The sequence below is a fragment of the Aethalodelphis obliquidens genome, unplaced genomic scaffold (genome assembly GCF_003676395.1).
Source record: "Aethalodelphis obliquidens isolate GAN/ISIS:26980383/991018 unplaced genomic scaffold, ASM367639v1 scaffold52, whole genome shotgun sequence".
NCBI classification, from domain to species: domain Eukaryota; kingdom Metazoa; phylum Chordata; class Mammalia; order Artiodactyla; family Delphinidae; genus Aethalodelphis; species Aethalodelphis obliquidens.
Genome location: NW_020837996.1, coordinates 11780915 through 11799467, shown reverse-complemented (window position 1 = coordinate 11799467; position 18553 = coordinate 11780915). Strand labels below are relative to the sequence as shown.

The window sequence follows — 18553 nt, the reverse complement described above, 5'->3', positions numbered from 1 at the left end:
ATATGACCAAAAGGTTTGTTTTTTTTTTAATCTTAAAGTATCTACTTTTGCTTGCCTTTAATTACCTATTGTACAGAGACTCAAAAGGTTTCTAAAGTTACTACTAAAAATAAATGTCCAGAGGATAATTTAAAACTACTGGAAGAAAAGCATCCTGAAATACAGCTTTATAGACACTCTAGTTAAACCAAAAACTCTATCAGGCTGATTTCAAAGTATTAAAGGGTTAAGGCTAACAAATTACCTTAAAACTTAGTGGCTTAAAAGAGCAAAAAATATGCATCACCTCCCAGTTTCTATGGATTGAAATGTAAGAACTACTTAGCCCAGTGATCCTGGATTGGAGTGTCACAGGAGGTTGCAGCCATGATGTTGGCCACGGCTCAGTTTTCTGAAGGTTTGAATGGGCTGGAGGATTTCCTCCCAAGGTGGTTCATTCAAGTAGCTGGCAAGTCAGTACTGTTTCTTGGCAGAAGGACTCAGTTCCTCATTACAAGGATCTCTCCTTAGGGCTGCTTGAGTGTCCTCACAAGACAGCCGACTTCCACCAAAGCAAGTGATTCAAAAGAAAGACAGAAGCTTCAGTATATTTTACAACCACCCTTGAAAGTGACACACCATGACTTCCACCACATTTGATTCATTAGAGGAAAGTCACCAAGTACAGCCCATAGTCAAGAGGAGGGAAATTAGGCTCCACATTTTATAGACAGGCGTGCCAAAGGTTTGGGGGACACATTTTAAAACCACCACAATTACTGTGAGTCAAAAATTTTAAGTATTCAGTTAAAAAGCTATATTTTAAATATATGTTGTACTTCAGTAATATAATGCAATTTAACAATTTAATGACCTTTTTTTTTTTTTGGCTCCGTTGGGTCTTTGTTGCTGCTCACGGGCTTTCTCTAGTTGCGGTAAGCGGGGGCTACTCTTCGTTGCGGTGTGAGGGCTTCTCATTGCAGAGGCTTCTCTTGTTGCGGGGCATGGGTTCCAGGTACGCAGGCTTCAGTAGTTGTGGCACACGGTCTTCAGTAGTTGTGGCACGTGGGCTTCAGTAGTTGTGGCTCGTGGGCTTTAGAGCTCAGTAGTTGTGGCGCACGGGCTTAGTTGCTCTGCGGCATGTGGGATCTTCCCGGACCAAGGCTAGAACCCGTGTCCCCTGCATTGGCAGGCGGATTCTTAACCACTGCGTCACCAGGGAAGTCCCTTCACTGACTATTATTTTAGCAATTAGAAATGCATTATTTAGCAAATTAGAAGTAAAGTAGTCCGTGAAGAATATTCCTTTACTGTGTCACATTATTGAAGAATGTTGTTAAAATTAGATCTTAAATACAACTTCTTTAATGCCAAATCAGCAAGGTCTGCCAGGTTGATGAATTTTTATCTCATTTTTCCATCTTTATTCATTATTCCTGACATTTTTATTTAATTAAAACTTGGCCATCTCCAAATGAAATTGAAAATAGTTTTTAAAGACAGACATCAATGCTTTGCATTCTAACAAAGGACAACGTGTGTATAGTTTCATGCATGCATTCCCAGAAAATATGTAGGTATTTATAGGCACTGTAGTGTATCAGCATAAAATTGATAATTCATTAAAATCACTTTAAAGAGCTGTCCTTGCCATTGGGTTTGAAGATGAACTTCTAGCTCACGACATTTCCTTTTGAAGGAATCGCTTTAAGAACACAAGTTATATTAACCTTAATGTACATCACAACAAGAAATAAAAAATGTCATAGTAAAAACATTCAGTTGAAGAACTGCTACCCTTAGGCAACACAGAGAATGTTACCACCAGGCTTTGTAAAACAATAAGTATTTGATATCTTTTAGGGACCACTACTAAAGAGTTGTTATGAATGAGGATATTAGATCTTAAGATTCCTATATCTATTTGTGCTTTTGATTAATCACTTATAAATTTAAACAACAAAAAATCATGGAGATTGTTGACATACAAGAAAGAAAATTAGCATTAAATATTAGAGATCTTTCCTAAATAATGCATTGTTTGAATAACCAGACTTGCTTTAATTAATATTTTCCATTGCATGTTTATTCATACCAGAAAGGGGAATAATTCATGTACAGACTATTGAACCAATTTTCTGCAAATGTTAGAGAAACAGTGGACACCTAATTTGACCAGAAATGGAAAAACATGACTGCTAGCTGATAATGATCATATTTTACTCTGAAATTATGGGTCAAAATTGTAATGTTTACCTCCCTACTTCACTTAAAAACTTGTTGTGCTATTTTCCCACGTGTAATCTCCTCAAGGAACTTCTAATGTCATTGAGGAAATTAGACCAGTATACATAGAAGGATCCCAGAATCCCGTTTAAGGCAGTATATGAAGAAGTCCTGGGTTTTAATGATTATGGTATAAGAGGTCACACAATTCCAACACTGAATGCACCTCTAATATATATATTAGTATCCCTTTAGCTGAGGCCCTATGAATAACATGATTCCTGTTAGAAATGGAAGTTATCAACAGATTTTTCAAAGGTTCTAAGGGCAATATAATTAGTAACAATAAAAGATATATAACCCATCAATAGTATAACATTTAACTGTTCATATACAAATTTTAATACTAACGAGCATCTCTTCCTCAAAGCAAGTCATACATAAGACTTACATTCCAAAAGGAGGACTCCATGTGTACCTAGACCAAGCCAGAAACAAAAAATGAAAGTTTAATCTAGTGTTGTATTTGCAAGTTTTAATAACTGGAATCTTGAAGAAAGTAAATAATTCTGGGTTAACCTAAGTTTTCAGCATATTTGCCATTCATCACTGGGTAGAGTATAGTCAAATTTGATCTTTTGCATTGACAGGCATTTTTAACTATATATTTAAGGTAACCACAGAAAATAATATCATCCAACACTGATCCATCATAATAATTCATGATTAGTATTTTCTCAAAAAAAGACATTGAGTTATATGCTATTATAACCATATTAAATGCTTATTCATACTAATACAAAAAGAAAAACATAGTCACCTACTCACACAAAGATTTCTAACTTTATAATAGCTAATGATCTTCCTAATATTAAGAAACCTACAAAACTCTAGACTGACTCAGATGCTCCACTGCAGACTAAACATTCTCGAATAAAAACCAGAGCTGGGCAGTAGTTAAAGCAGCAAAAACAAGTTTTACTCAGGACTATCGCAATAAGGTAAAAGTGACTCAGTACCAAACCTGGATTAATTGCAAATACAGGGCAAGTGGGAATATACAGCCCAGGAGTGGAAGGGGAGGGAGGGTAGTGGATGGAAAATTATTAAGGGGAACACCAGGGATAAGGAGAATTTCACCTAAACTGACCTAACAGGGTTCTTTGCTGAAGATAGGCCAGGGTAATTAGGCATCATCTGGGGGTGGTGAAGGATGAAGAACCTGATCAGATATAGAGGGTGATCAGATATTGAGGATGGGGGTCTCTTGCTAAACTGACTTGGCAGGGTTCTTGCTAAAACTGGATTTTACAAGGAAGTATACAGGTGAGTCCAGGAGAAGGTTCAGGACCCTAACTAAAGTTTGGTCAATCAAGCAAAGAATCTGTCAACATAAACATAGATGATTTTAGGATACATACTGTAGTGATGTACAATCACTGCATGATCATTTTCATAGTTAACATCTAGTTTCAAAAAGTTCTAAGTGTGAACACACTTATCAGTAGAGTTTAAAAGAAAAAACTACAGTCATCCTTCAGTATGTATGGGGGATTGGTTCCAGGATCCCCCACAGATACCAAAATTGGACGGTGCTCAAGCCCCGCATATAAAATGGCATAGCATTTTCATACATAACCTACGCACAACTCCCATATACTTTAAATCATCTCTAAATTACTTATAATACCTATTGCAATGTAAATGCTATGTAAATAGTTGTAAAATGCTATGTAAATAGCTGCAGGCATGGTACAAACTCAAGTTTCGCTTTTGGAACTTTCTGGAATTTTTTTACAATACATTTTTAATCCACAGTTGGTCGAATCCATGGATACAGAACCTGCAGATACAGAGGGCCAACCGTATTTTTTTTCATAATTGTGAGCACATGGAAGGTCATTCTAAACATATTTTCGAAGTTCAAAACTGTAAAGAAAGAGGCTGATAGATTTGAAAACAGAAACATTTCAGAAATTTGAATAATGAAATGCCATTATCAATGTTTACAAAAGACACACTGGCCTCAGCACTAGTCCATTGATCCAATAAGAAGCCTCCACCTTAGAATTTCTTATATTCACTGTTGCCCCTACTAGGAACTCTGTTGCTCAGGTCTCCAGATGTCCTTATTTCTCTCACTTCCTTCAAATTACTACTCAACTGTCACTTTCTCAGTGGGGCCTTTCATGACCACTTTATATAAAATAAATGACACGCCTCCCCAAAAGAAGCAGGTATTCTTATTCCCCCTTACCCTACTTTATTTTGTCCAGAGCATTAGTCCCCATCTGACATACTTTGTACTTAGTTGTTTGTTTATTTTCTGTCTCCATTCCCACTCCAAATAAAAGCATGATCCATGAGGTTAAGGACTTCATTTTGCCACTGCCATATCCCCAGTAACTAGAATGGTTGCTGCTCCATAGTCTGTGCTCAATAGGTTGTCATTAAATGAATTCCTAAAAGAAAAAAAGGATTTTAAAATATTGCTACATGCTGTCCAGATTACCTTCCCAAAATGTTGCAGCAGTCACCACTATATGTAAGAATGACTGTAACTGCTTCCCCATACTTTCACCAACACTAGACATTATCAATCTATTGTGTATTTATTTATTTATTATCAAAAGGATAGGTGTAGCTTTTATCAAATGAATAGTCAAACCTAATTTATAGCCAGGAGTATATATTTTTGTTGATAGATTCCTATGTAACACACTATACAGCATGCAAACAGAAACAATGCAGACAAAGTTTCAGAGTTAATATCCTCAATAGTTCATGCTCGTGCCTTTTAGCTCTAAGAATTAAAATGCAAATAAAATACATCTTCAGGGGAACCTGTGGAAGGCAGTAATCCCTCCATTTCAAGAATGTCTTTCAGCCAGCACCATCCTTCTGTGAAATAAGCAATTTCTCTGGCAGGTCTGAAAGAAAGAATGAGAAAAATGAGAGGATCACTCATTATAACTGCCCTCCTGGAATCCTTTCAAGAATATGCTTCCATGACGATAAAGAGAATTCAGAGGCTAAGAGGCACTCTACTAAGATTTATGGGAGGTTTGGAATAGATCCACATGAAAGATAAATACAAATGTGCAAAAGAAAGACGGATGTGGCAGTGGTAAAGACATTCCTCATGTGACATGGAAGACCCCAAGGAACAGTGATTCCGGGGATGCAAACTCAGCCTGATGAATAGCTCTTGAGAATGACAGTTGTAAAAGAACATCGAGCAATTGGAAGACCTATGGGGAAATTGGCTTAGAATCTGAAACTAGATGGTCTGCATGATAAAGTTTCTAAGGCACAGATTATCTTTAAAACATCTCAGTGTTCAAAGACCACTGCCATACCCAATGTAGAAATTACAAAGATGGGCCATTCTTTGCATAGTTCTGAGTTAATACAAATAATAGCATAAACCAAAATTAAAACAACTTTCTGCCATTCTTTTCTTTTCAAGTTATTCTTTCCTCTCATATTTAATAGGATTTTAAAAAGTAAAATAGCTGTCTTTCCAAATTGCAAACTATAGATGTTCTATATAAACGCCAAATAGTCAGGCTTACTTCTAATATTAGCCAAATTCCCCATCTGAGAGACAGAACTTAAGCTGGCATTAAAGCAAAAAATAATAATAATAATTAATTAATTAACTACTGCCAGATTACAGAAGACTTGGATCATTTCAGTGATGTTGCCAACAGATGGCAAATTCAGAGCAATGGGAGGTAATGACAAAATAATTACTTCTCAAGCCAAGATCCAAGCTAAGAGTGTGCTCTCTGAGAAACAATGATTCTGCTCACTGCTGAGGGAAAAGACATACACACACAAATATTAGGAGAAAAATAATCAAATCTATAGAAATTAAGGCTGAGAACTAAGGTTAAAAATATTCTAGTAGAAGGAAAGGAAAAGGGGAAGGAATATTTTAAATATGCCAATTAAGAATAAAATTATATTAAAATTATTCAATGGTAATAATGCTGACCTTTTTAAAGCAGTTATATATAGTCCATGTCCTTTTACAAGTATGTCCTCATTCAACCCACAGGAACGCTATGAGCTTGATTTTATTATTACCCACATTTTACAGATAAGGAAACTGAGGGATAAAGAAGTTAAATAACCTTCCCAAGGTCACAACTTGTAAGTGGTAGAGCCAAGATTCATTGCTAGACATTCTGATTCCAGAGACCCTACCCTGGACATCACACCACTATGTATCAGGTTAAATGTTGCATGTAAACACCCAAAAGGCAGTTTAACTTCCTGTTTGAAGGCAACCCAGCTCTGTAAGCCTAGTTCACTATGACGGCATTGCTCTGCTCGCATAAAACTCAAAGATTCATTGATTCAAACATTTAATTAGCACTACGTATAACACAAACATCACATCAGGCACTAGAGAGATGACAATTTATTTCCAGCTCAGGAACAGCTTATAGCCCAGCAGGAAATAATACAGATATGTAAACAAAAATAATCATAATGTGATACAGGAAGTGACATCCTATGAGGTACCTTTAAAATATAAAAAGTTACAGACTTACCAAAATACTATTGCATTTTTATCTCAGGCAGGGAGGGGGAAATGAGAAGAGAGAAAAGGATAAGAAAGAAATAATGGCTGAAAGCTTCCCAAACCTGAGGAGAGATTCGGATATTCAAGTTCATGGAGCATGAACATAGGTCATGTTAAAACTTCAATTCAAAATAATCTTCTCCAAGACACAGCATAAGAAAATTGCCTAAAATCAAAGTCAAAAAGAGAGTTTAAAAAGCAGCAAGAAAAATCAAATTTCTTTCATACAAGGTAACCTCCATAAGGTTATTAGCAGATTTCTCAGCAGAGACATTACAGACCAAGAAAGAATGGGAAGATATATTCAAAGTGGTGAAAGAAAAAAAACTGCCATCCCGAGAATACCCAGCGAAGTTATCCTTCAGAAATGAAGATGAGATAAAGAATTTCCTAACCGCTACCTCACAAGAAACACTGAAAGCAATTCTTGAAGATGAAATGAAAGGATACCAACTAGTAACATGAAAACTTATGAAAATAAATAGCACACTAGTGAAGGCAATATATAATCAAATTCAGAATACACTAATACTGTAATATGGTGGTATATTAACCACTTAACACTAATATAAAGGTTTAAGAACAAAAGTAATAAAAATAGCTATAGTTACAATAACTTATTAATGGATACACAATATAAAAAGATGTAAAGTGTAACATCAAAAATATAAAATGTGGAGGGGGAAATGAAACAGTAGACTTTTCATATGCAATTGAAGTTTAGCTGTTATCAGCTTAAAACAGACCGTTATAACTATAAGATATTTGAGGTAAGCCTCAGGGTAACCACAAAGCAAAAACCTCTAGTAAATACATGCAAGATAGAGAAAGACATTAAAATATACTGCCATGGAAAATAATTAATTTACAAAGGAAGACAGCAAGAGAGGAACAAAGGAATAAAGGAATTACAAAACAGCAAGAAAACAATTAATGAGATGGCAACAGTAAGTACTTACATATCAATAATTACTTTAAATGTAAATGACTGAATGGAGACAAAATAAGACCCAACCATATGCTGCCCACAAGAGACTTACTTCAGCTTCAAGGACACACATAAGCTCAAAGTGAAGGGATGGAAAATGTTATCCCACACAAATGGATACCAAAAGAGAGCGGGGTAGCTATACTTATAGCAGACAAAATTAATAGACTTCAAGTAAAAAATAGTAACAAGAGACAAAGAAGGTCATTATATAATGATAAAGGGTCAATTCATTAAGATAATATAACAATTGTAAGTATATATGCATCCAACATCAGAGCACTTAAATATATTAAGCAAATATTAACAGATCTGAAGGAGTAATAGACAATAATATAATAATAATAGTAGGTTACTTCAACATCCCACTTCAAAAATGGATAGATTAATCCAGACAGAAAATCAATAAGGAAACATTAAATTTGAACTATACTTTAGACAAAACAGACCCGACAAATATATACAGACATTCCATCCAAGAGCAGCAAAATACAGTTTTCTCAAACACACATGGCATATTATCCAGGATAGGTCATATGTTAGGTAACAAAACAAATATCAAAAAATTTAAAAAGACTGAAATTATACCAAATATATTTTCTGACCACAATGGAATGAAACTAGAAATCAATAACAGGGGAAAAATAGGAAAATTTATTAAAATGTGGAAATTAAACAAGATGCCACTGAACAACCAATGGGTCACAAGAAATCAAAAGGGAAATCAAAAGAATACCTTGAAATGGATAAAAATGAAAAAATATACTAAACCTTATGGGATGCAGCAAAAGCAGTGCTAAAAGGGACGTTTATAGCAATAAATGCCTACATTAAGAAAAAAGAAAGATCTCAAACAACCTAACTTTACACCTTAAGAAACTAGCTAAAGAAGAATAAACTAAGCTCAAAGTTAGAAGAAGGAGGACATAAAAAAAGATCAGAACAAAAATAAATGAAATAGAGAATGAAAAACACAGAAACGATCAATGAAACTAAGAAATGATCAATGAAACTAAGAGCTGATTCTTTGAAAAAATAAACAAATTTGACAAACCTTTAGCTAGTCTCACCAAGAAAAAAATGAGTACTCAAACAAGTAAAATTATAAATGAAAAAGGCAACAGTACAACTGATAAAACACAAAGGATCATAAGAGACTACTATGAATGATTATATGCCAACAAATTGGACAACCTAGAAGAAATTAATTAAATTTTTAGTAACAAACAACCTACTAACCCTGAACCATGAAGAAATAGAAAATCTGACAGGTCAGTAACCAGTAAAGAGATTGAAGCAGTAATCAAAAACCTCCCAACAAGGAATATCCCAGGACCAGATGGTTTCCCCGATAAGTTCTACCAAACATTTAAATAAGAATGAATGCCAATCATTCTCAAACTCTTCCAAAAAATTGAAGAGTAGGCAACATTTCCAATCTCAGTTTTTTAGGCTAGCATTACTTTATACCAAAAACAGATATGGGGCTTCCCTGGTGGCACAGTGGTTGAGGGTCCGCCTGCCGATGCAGGGGACACGGGTTTGTACCCCGGTCTGGGAGGATTCCACATGCCGCGGAGCAGCTGGGCCCGTGGGCCATGGCCGCTGGGCCTGCATGTCCAGAGCCTGTGCTCCACAACAGAAGAGGCCAAGACAGTGAGAGGCCCACGTACTGCAAAAAAAAAAAAAAAAAGACAGATATGGATACTACAAGAAAAGAAAACTACAGGCCAATACGCCTAATGAATATAGATGCAAAAATTCTCCAAAAAATACTAGGTAACCAAATTCAACATCACATTAAAAGAATTTTAGGACTTCCATGGTGGCACATTGGTTAAGAATCTGCCTGCCAATGCAGGGAACACAGTTTCGAGCCCTGGCCCAGGAAGATCCCACATGACGCAGAGCAACTAAGTCCACACACCACAACTACTGAGCCTGTGCTCTAGAGCCCGCGAGCCACAACTACTGAGCCCACGTGCCACAACTACCGAAGCCCACACACCTAGAGCCCATGTTCCACAAGAAGAGAAGCCACTTCAATGAGAAGCCCGCGCACCGCAACAAAGAGTAGCCCCTGCTCTCCGCAACTAGAGAAAAGCCCACGTGCAGCCACGAAGACCCAATGCAGCCAAAAATAAATTAATTAATAAATTTATTAAAATAAAACAAATAAAAGAATTTTATGCCATGATCAAGTGGGATTTATCCGTGAGATGAAAGGGTGGCTCAACATACAAAAATCAATAAATGTGATACACCACATTAATAAAATGAAAGATTAACATCATATGATCTCAATAGATGCAGAGAAAGCATCTGACAAAATTCATCATTTCATGATAAAAACTCTCAGCAAATTAGGTATAGAAGGAATGTACCTCAACATAATAAAGGTCATTATATGATAAGCCCACAGCTAACATCATACTCAACAGGGAAAGGTTGAAAGCTTTTGCTCTAATATCAGGAGCAAGATAAGGGTGCCTACTCTCACTCATCCTATTCAACATAGTACAGAAAGTCCTAGCCAGAGCAATTAGGCAAGAAAAAGAATAAAAGGCAAAAGGCATCCAAACTGGAGAGGAAGAAATAAATTGTCTTAGTTTGCTAACGACATGATCTTGTATATAGAAAATGCTAAAGAAACTACCAAAAAAACTGTTAGACCTGGTAAACAAATTCAGTAAAGTTTCAGGATAGAAAATCAACATACAAAAATCAATTGCATTGGTATATACTAACAATGAACTATCTGAAAAAAAGATAAAGAAAACAATCCCATTTACAACAAAGTCAAAAACAATGAAAACTTAGAAATAAATTTAACCAAGGAAGTGAAAGATCTAGACACTGAAAACTATAATACATTCATGAAGAAATTAAAGAAGCCACAAATAAATGGAGAGAGATCCTGTTTTCGTAGGTCAGAACTAACTAACATTGTTAAAATGTCCATACTACCCAAAGCAATCTACAGATTCAGTGCAATCCCTAACAAGTTTCCAATAGCATTTTTCACAGATATGGAAAAAACAACTCTAAAATTGTATGTAACCACAAATGACCCTGTACAGCCAAAGTAATCTTGAGAAAAAACAAAGCTAGAGGCACGATACTTCCTGATTTCAAACTATATTATAAAGCTATAGTAATCAAAACAGTATGATACTGGAATAAAAATAGACACATAGACCAATGGAATAGAATCAAGGGTGCAGATTGAAACCCTTGCACATGTGCTCATATAATTTTTGACAAGGGAGGCAAGAATACTCGATGGGGAAAGAATAGTCTCTTCGATAAATTATGTTGGAAAAAAATGGATAGTCACATGCAAGAGAATGAAACTGGACCCCTATATTACACCATTCACAAAAATGCAATGCATTAAAGACTTAAATGTAAGGTCTGAACTGGTAAAATTCCTGGTAGAAAATACAGCGAAATGCTCCTTGCCATAGGTCTTGGCAATGATATTTTTGGATGTGAAACTAAAAGCACAAGCAACAAAAGCAAAATCACCAAGTGGGATTATATCAAATTAAACAGCTTCTGCACAGCAAAAGAAACAATCAACAAAATGAAAAGGCAACCTATGGAATGGAGCACATGTATGCAAACCATATATTTGATAAGGGGTTAATATCCAAAATGTATAAGGAACTCATATAACTCAATAGCAAAGAAAAAATTCTGATTTTAAAATGGGCAGAGGACTTGAATAGACATATTTCCAAAGAAGATACACAAATAGCCAACAGGTACATGAAAAGTTGTTCAACATCATTAATCAACAGGGAAGTGCAAAACAAAACCACAATGAGATACTACCTCACACCTGATAAAATGACCATTATCAAAAAGACAAGAAATAGCAACTGTTGGTAAGGATGTAGAGAAAAAGGAGCCCTTGTACACTGTTGGAAGGAATGTAAATTGGTGCAGCCATTATGGAAAACAGTATGGGGGTTCTTGAAAAAATTAAAAATAGAACTACCATATGATCCAGAAATTCCACTCCTGGGTATTTAACTGAAGAAAACAAAAGCACTAATTCAAAAAAATATATGCACCCTAATGTTTACTGCAGCATTTTTTACAATAGCCAAGATATGAAAATAACCTAAGTGTCCATCAATGAATGAATGGATAAAGATGACATGATTATTTTATATATATATATATATACATACACATATATATGTATGTATGTATATATATACATATGTACATGTATATACATATATTATACTACACACACACAATGGAATACTATTCAGCCAGGAAAAAAATGAAGGCTACCATTTGCAACAACATGGATGGAACTTAAGAGCATTGCGCTAAGTTAAATGAGTCAGAAAGAGAAAGACAAATACCATGTGATCTTATTTAATATGTGAAATTTTAAAAAACAACAAATGAACAAACAAAAACTAGTTCATAGATACTTGCCAGAAGTGGGGGGTAGGAGATAGGTAAGTGGGCAAAGGGGGTCAAAATAAATGTCATGGAGATGTAATGTACATCATGAGGATTATAGTTAATAATACTGTGTTGCATATTTGAAAGTTGCTGAGAGTAGATCTTAAAAATCTTGATCACAAGAAAACCAATTGTAACTATGTATGGTGATGGTGATGGATGTTAACTAGACTTACTGTGGTGATCATTCTGCCATATATACAAGTATCAAATCATTATGCTTTATACCTGCAACTTATGTTATACGTCAATTATAATTATAATACCTCAATTTTAAAAAAAGTATTCAAATATAAAGTGCAGCCTACGGCAAAAGAAAAGGCAAAAAAAATTTTTTTACATAAGCAGTACTCTAGTTGACAACATTTTTTGCCACAGGGGCTTAGATTAACAATTCTAAACAACTATATATGTATACTGGAATTGAACAATGAAGTAAATGGATGGTGGGTGGTGGGAGCAGGTTTTTCACTATTTGAGAGGAAATTATAGACAAGCAAGGGGACAAGACTAGAATGACCCTTGTGGTAATGAATTAGAATGGGAGACATCAGTATAAACTCATGTTTAGCTTAATATAAATATAGATGGAAATGTATAGGAATACTTACAGATATGTGTATATGCACAGGTTTATATACTTACATATACTTCCTTGTTCTGTCAGTTGTGAGGCCTAAGAGAAACAACATGCCAATAGCAGCTAACACACCTAAAGCCCAAATTTTGATTTCTAATACCATGCTCAATAAAAGAATCCAAAACTACCTGGAGAAATGTCTGATTCTAGGACTTGGGAAGTAATTATTCAAGATGAGCATGGAATATCTTGTACAGAGTAATTTTAAAAATAAGCCAAGGGCTTCCCTGGTGGCACGGTGGTTGAGAGTCTGCCTGCCGATGCAGGGGACGCAGGTTCGTGCCCCGGTCCGGGAAGATCCCACATGCTGTGGAGCGGCTGGGCCCATGAGCCATGGCCGCTGAGCCTGCATGTCTGGAGCCTGTGCTCTGCAACAGGAGAGGCCACAACGGTGAGAGGCCCACGTACTGCTAAAAAAAAAAAAAAAAGCCAAAATTGGTAAGGGTATGTCAAAATGGTACAGAAATCAACCGCAAGAGCTCCCAAAGGCCAAAGCTGGAACAATTTGAGCAGCAAATAATAAAGTTGTATTAGATTATAACCCAAAGTATAAAATACTCATAAATCCATACTAATCTAAATAACTGATTGAATAAATAAACAGAGGGAAAATATAGAAATCTCAATCTGACCTGGAGAATATTCTGCAAAATACATGAACAGTACTCCTCAAACTATCAAGGTCATCAAATACAAGGGAAGTCTAAGAAGCTGTCACAAACAAGAGGAGCCTAAGGAACCATGACGTGTAAATGTAATGTGGTATCTTGGATGGGATCCTGGAACAGAAAAAAGACATTAAACGACAAAAACTAAAGAAATCGAGTAAAATCTGGACTTTAGTTGGTAAGAATGTATCAATGCTGGTCCATCAGTTGGGCTAAATGTATCATACTAATGTATATATTAATAATAGGGGAAACCAAGTATGAGGTATTATGGGAACTCTCTGTACTATCTTCACAACTTTTGTGTAAGTCTAAAACTACTATAAAATGTAAAAGTTTATTAAATATAAACATCTATCATAAGAAATAAAAAGAATTTAAAGAATGTATGAATCAAATTGAATATTTTTACATTTATGAGTTTCTAAAAAGAAAAATAGCATCCTATGAATATGTACCTCCAAGTATTACGTGGTTAAGCACCTTAAAAACTTATACACGGGAAAGATGGACATTTTTCTCAATATGTAAGAATATTACAAGAATAGAGCAACTTTTTAGCAAATTCCAAGAAGCAGGACTTCTGAAAAAAATAAAGGACTCAAGTAAAAAGTTGCAGGACAAACCTGAAGTGGACAGAATTGGTATTATTAAAGAATAAGACTGTCTCCCTGAATGACTCTCGATTCCTAGGAAGGCTTGTTCTTATTTTCTAACCAAAACTTTCAAAAAGATGGGCTTGAAATGAACTGCCAAAGACTGAATGGACAGTGGTCAATTGTCAAATCAACTGAACAAAAGAGGATCATGGACTCTCAGAGCTGGCAAAATCACCAGGGTCAAACCTTTATTTCTTACATGAGGGGGCTGAGATGCAGAGAGATGAGGTGTCTTGTCCTACAAAATACGTGCAGCGGCTGATTCAGGATTCTAGAGCCGAATTCCCTCTATCTCCAGGGCCATGCTTCTCCCAGTGTATAACACCAGTGACAGCGAATGACTGCTACCTGTTACTTCTTATAGCCATTGCTTCCCCAGTACACTCTCATTCTCTCCCTTCTCTTGGGATAGGCAAAGGTTCTTCTATCACAATCCACTTACTCATTGAGCATATACAGAGACTCAAATAGTTCTCTATGCAGTACCCCATGCATCCTCTACCCAGGATAAGAATTGACACAATTGATAACAGTAAACTTCTAGTCCATTCCTAAAAGACAAGAAAAGGTACTAATATAAAGCAGGTATGCCCTAAGGTGACAAGTTAATACTGGAACTGGAGTGAACAGCCTCCTACCATAATAAACCCAGAAACTTCATTAAAGTAATGTTTGCTTATTAAACTGGAACCAATTAAAAGTAATCAACAAAAAAGTGATCTATTTCTTCTACTATATTAATTCAATTTGGATGAGAATAATCTATACCTCAAATTAATCACTTCAGTGGGAGTTGGTTAAAACAGTTAGGTTTTCCAGCCTATCAATTTTTAAACTAAAATGGAGAAAAACACAAAAGCAGTTCAGTTTAAATAAAAGTACTTTGAAGCTTTGAACTTCAAAATAATCAGATATTGAGCAGACATAGCTATTTTTCCAACGTAGATCCTAATTAGTTTTCTTCGGTCTGAGGCTACATGCATCTAATAAACTTGCAAATTCAGCAATTATCTGCAAAAATCTTTTCCTTTAAATAACTTGAGCGTTGTCTCCTGGGACTAAAAATATATGCAACAGATAGAGAAATGTTTAAAAATGACAAATTTGCCTGACTAAAATATACTTAGAAATGTGAAAAATCTGTGCTTAAATAAGTTACCTCAAAATTGCATCACGTGACCATGAATTTCAAACTTATTAAACTTTCAAAATCTCAAAGGTGTAAGGAAAATGTCAGCAGTTCCTGGCAAGCAAGAGTAAACTTTATACTATGATAATGCTTCACAGACTGCAAAGTCTGAATTTCAGAGCAGAAAGAAATCTCAGCAACCACCTAAATGAAATTCTGTGTTTCACATTTGTTTATTATACTTACAATCTGAGTTAACTCCCAGAAGGGACAAGGGTAGTTGGGATTAAAACCCCAGGGTACTGCCTGCTCACTCAGTGCTTGCCACCTCTTCCCATCATAACGTGCAGCCCTCTCAGTTTCCTCTCTTCAGAGCTGGGTGGCTGCCAGGTTTATATAACAAAGAAACCTGCACTCCCTCATCCTCATCTGTTTTCTTGGTTCCTCTTCACCCTAAAAGTCAAGACTATTTACTTTGGGATCTTTATTTCCTCATAGATCACAAGCCCTGACTGTTTGCTTTCTAGCTTAAAGCAATAGGTCTAAAATATAATACAACCTTTATTCTTTTCCTTCTAAAATAGGGTGACAGTAAGTAAAATATATCTTTCAGATCCAGGACGAGCAAAGGAGAAGTTATTAAAGTATATGCCAACTAACGAATAATCATACTAAGTGAAGCTCCCCTCAGTGACTCAACATAGTTGTTTTTGTTTTTGTTTTTTGCGGTACGCGGGCCTCTCCGCTCCGCGGAATGTGGGATCCTCCCGGGCCGGGGCACGAACCCACATCCCCTGCATCGGCAGGCGGACTCTCAACCACTGCGCCACCAGGGAAGCCCAACATAGTTGGTTTTGTTGCAAAGAAGCAGGCTCTGGAGTCAGACTTCCAGAGACCTTAAATCCTGCTTCTCCCACTGATTAACTGTGTGACTTTAAGCTCGATGTTCTTACCACATCCTCACCAGTTTTATATTTCAAAAATAAAAAGGAAAGAAAATATCAATATACATATATTTATATATCTGAAATTATAAAAATATGTAATTATATATAAAATTATATATATAAGTCCCTGGATTACTGCCTCAATGCCTCTTTTTAAAATGTCAAATAACACATTATTTCATTACTTTTTATCTTTCAGGGGTTATCTCTGCTATACTAAACATGTGTCAGTCAGCCTGTTATGTAATCCAGGGGCTACTTACACAAGTTCCTTAAAATTTCCAAGTCTCAGGTTTCCTCATGTATAATCCTTAAAGAATAAAAGGAGACAACAACTATTCTGCTATGAGTTAAATGTAGAGATTTAGCAGACTTTTCACCCTCTTCTAGCCTTCTCCCTTTATAACAGAGGCTAGAATCTTAGGAACTATATTTCTCAGACTCCTTTGCCAATGTGATTCTAGATATAGTTTAGTTTCTACAATTCAGGTGAGTTTTGGAAGACAGACAGCTACAGTACATTACTCTTCCTTTGGTAGTAGCAGGTAATCATGTGACCTCTGGCATACATAATGCTTCACAGGGGCCTCTGGATATTTCCCACCCCCATCCCCGCCCACACCTCAGCATTACCTGTCTTCATGCTACAAGTTGTCTTTTCCTAACATGGCAAAAGCAGCAACCTCTTGATCCTCTAAAAATCTAGAGCCAACAGAAAGTCGGTGACTTTTCCTGACCTTCACTCTTCAAGCCCATCCAATAATTTTGTAATCAACTAATCACCTGTATTAAATTCCTCTCTTCACAAAATACTTAGAATAATGTCTGTTTTCCTGACTGACCTGACTGATAAACCTATAAAGTATTCGTCACAGTGCAGTGCCTAGCACAGAGTAGGCACTCAATAAAGATAACTTGTAATGGTAGTAGTAGTAATAGCCACAGCAGGAGGAGGAGTAGAGGCAGTAAACTAAATACCCACATTTTCAAACAAAACAAGGATAAAGTACCACGCAAATTAGGGGACGTTCTGGATTATGGAAATCATAAGAGAAATGCTACCTTAGTTTTTAGAATTTGATGCAATCATTCAATTCAGCTGTCATGCTACTTTGTTGAACAATATATGGATTTGCAAGTATTGTTTGTGTATTTTATATCCTTGTGATTTGGAGGAATGATCTCTGGACAAGAAACCAGGAAATCTGGATTCAAATCTCACTCAGCCAATTTTTAAACTGTGATCTTGTAGAGGTCAGCTTTCGGTGCTTCAGTTTTCAAATCTGCAAAACGAAGTAGTCGAACCAAATGCTCAGTGAGGGCCTATGTTCTGCTTTTTTAACTAAGTATGTGAAGGGCTTTAAGGTCCTTGAAGACTATTGCCCAAAGTCATTTAAATATTCCCCTGAAATCAAATGTATGTGATTAATTTTCCTAAGAAAGAAAGCATTTGCATATCAAAAGGTATTTTTCATTTTAACATAGCCTAGCTCCTGTCCCAATTATCACCAAATTTTTATTAATAAAGTAATGCTGTCTCATTTCAACCAATTTACAGTGGAGAGAAAAGAGACAGACCTGAAAAGTATCCATTCATTCCAGCTCCATCTCAGACAGCAATTATACACTGGTCTTTTCAATCATCAAATCCAAACAAACAAGTAGCTCCTAGTTTAAAAAAAAAAAAAAAAGGAAAAAGTAGAGGAGAGAGAGAGGAGAGAGATGCAGAGAAAGAAAGACAGAGACAGAGAGACAGAAACAGAGATGAAGACACAAGAGAGAATATGGAAACATTTTGAAAAGTACAAAACACTCAATAAATGTAAATATAGGCAGCTTCAACCACCCCCTGGAGAATTAATTAACCAATCAATGAATTCTACTTCTTTATGTTGCTTGAAAGTTTAAATTACCTAAGGCAGTCCAGCAGACAGTGGTGAGAGCATGAGCTTTGAGTCCAAGCAGACACAACTGAATGTCAGATTCAGTAATCACCGGCTGTCTTAACTGTAAACAATTTGACCTCCATGTGCCTCCGTTTCTCATTAGTAACATGAGAATAACAGTAATATCATAGGATTGTTGTGTGGATTAACTGACAAAATACATGTCTACACATGCATGTCTACACATGCACTTATCAAGGTATTTAGTATAGAGTAAATGCTCCGTACCTGCTAGTTATTGGTAGAAATTGCCCCTCCCACCTGAGTTGTTCCACTTCATGAACTATCC

The 18553-nt window shown here is 35.9% G+C and overlaps 1 long non-coding RNA gene across 1 annotated transcript; it reads right to left on the bottom strand.

Annotated features, from left to right (window-relative positions):
- Window positions 1–1202: 1202 nt before the first annotated feature.
- On the bottom strand, window positions 1203–12897 carry LOC113608260 (uncharacterized). Its single transcript, XR_003428282.1, has 3 exons — window positions 12887–12897; window positions 6862–6965; window positions 1203–5135 (listed from the first exon to the last, which is right to left on the bottom strand). It is a non-coding gene; the product is annotated as an uncharacterized LOC113608260 (long non-coding RNA).
- Between the last annotated feature and the right edge of the window lie 5656 nt (window positions 12898–18553).